The sequence below is a fragment of the Aethalodelphis obliquidens genome, unplaced genomic scaffold (assembly GCF_003676395.1).
Source record: "Aethalodelphis obliquidens isolate GAN/ISIS:26980383/991018 unplaced genomic scaffold, ASM367639v1 scaffold17, whole genome shotgun sequence".
Taxonomy (NCBI): Eukaryota; Metazoa; Chordata; class Mammalia; order Artiodactyla; family Delphinidae; genus Aethalodelphis; species Aethalodelphis obliquidens.
The window spans coordinates 22,793,741-22,795,135 of NW_020837961.1; the positions used below are offsets into that span (position 1 = coordinate 22,793,741).

Sequence of the window (1,395 nt, forward strand, 5' to 3'; positions counted from 1 at the left end):
AGTAAGGCAGTAAACAAGCAGTGCTCTCCTTGTTTGTTTTACCTTGGGTGTTTCATATATTTTGTTCTTTTTAAAAAAGTTGTTTCAGTAAGGTGGGCAAATCTATTCTCTTTCACTCCATCTTGGTTGAAAGCTGAAGTCTTGGATTGCCTATCATCTTCTTATTGATTCTAGGAGTATCTATATGTTCCAACTACAAGCCCTTTGACAAATATAGGAATTAAAATATCTTCTTCAACTCTATCTTCTTCCACTCTGACTTGTTTTTGTATTCTCTTAAACATGATTTTTGATGAAGAGACGTTGTCAATTTTAATGTTGCCCAATATATTACTTTCTAAACTTTAGGGTTAATGCTTTCTGTGTCTGTTTACCTTTCCCAAAGTTAAGAAGACACTTCTCTGTGTTTTTGTTTGGAAATGTTCTGGGTTTTTTACTTTAACTTTAAAATCTATAATGCATTTGGCATTGATTTTTGCATATGTTATGAGCTAGAAATCAAGATTCTTTTTTTTTTTTATATGAGTATCCAATTGACCCAGCACCACTTACTGAAAAGTCTATCATTTCCCCACCGTAATGCAGTGTCAACTTTGTCATCCATTTAATGACCATGCATGTGTGGGTCTATTTCTTGGTTCTCTGTACATACAGTTTTAACCTCTGTCTGGTAAGCAGCATTGATCTGAAGCAGTCATTTCATAATTTTCAGTTTAAAAGACAACTGAGTTCATTTTTCTTTCCTTTTTTTTTTAAAATAAATTTTATTCCATTTACTTATTTATTCTTGGCGCCTGGACAGGGACTTGAACCCTGGGCCCTCAGATTAAAAGTCTGATGCTCTCCCAGCTGAGCTACCCAGGCACTCTCTAGCCTGTCTTACTTTAACTTAAGTATACATAAGTTTTAACTTAGTAGACTATTGTTTTTCATCCAAAATAAAGTACAGTTTGAACACAAGAACTGTGTAAATGTAATTATATTAAATAACTCTAATACTATTATATATAATGTTTTAATGTCACAATTACTAAGGGAGTTTGGTTTACATTTTACAAAATAAAAACTCTCTTTTACCCCATGAGTAACCTAAATTTTGAAATGTCAGGTTTGAAACAAAATGATGCAATTCAGGCAGTGTTATTATAATCTGTTTAAAGTTATCATAGCCCCTAATAAATTATAACTGAAATATTCTAAAAACAAACAGTATTTTATTCCTTTGCAAAAGACCATCTTCTCACTATATCTATATAAACCTTATTCCAAGGATATTTTCGTTTCTTTTTTAGAAAATATACTGAATTTCATTAATATGCTGTAGACAGCCTGAAGTGTTCATCTCCACCTCTACCTTTAAGACTTCCGTTATGATGTACAAGGTGTATTTACCCT

At 32.0% G+C, this 1,395-nt stretch overlaps 1 non-coding gene across 1 annotated transcript; it reads right to left on the bottom strand.

Moving 5' to 3' along the window:
* Nucleotides 1-791: 791 nt before the first annotated feature.
* TRNAK-UUU (transfer RNA lysine (anticodon UUU)) lies at nucleotides 792-864 on the bottom strand. Its single transcript has one exon. It is a non-coding gene; the product is annotated as a tRNA-Lys (tRNA).
* Nucleotides 865-1,395: the final 531 nt, after the last annotated feature.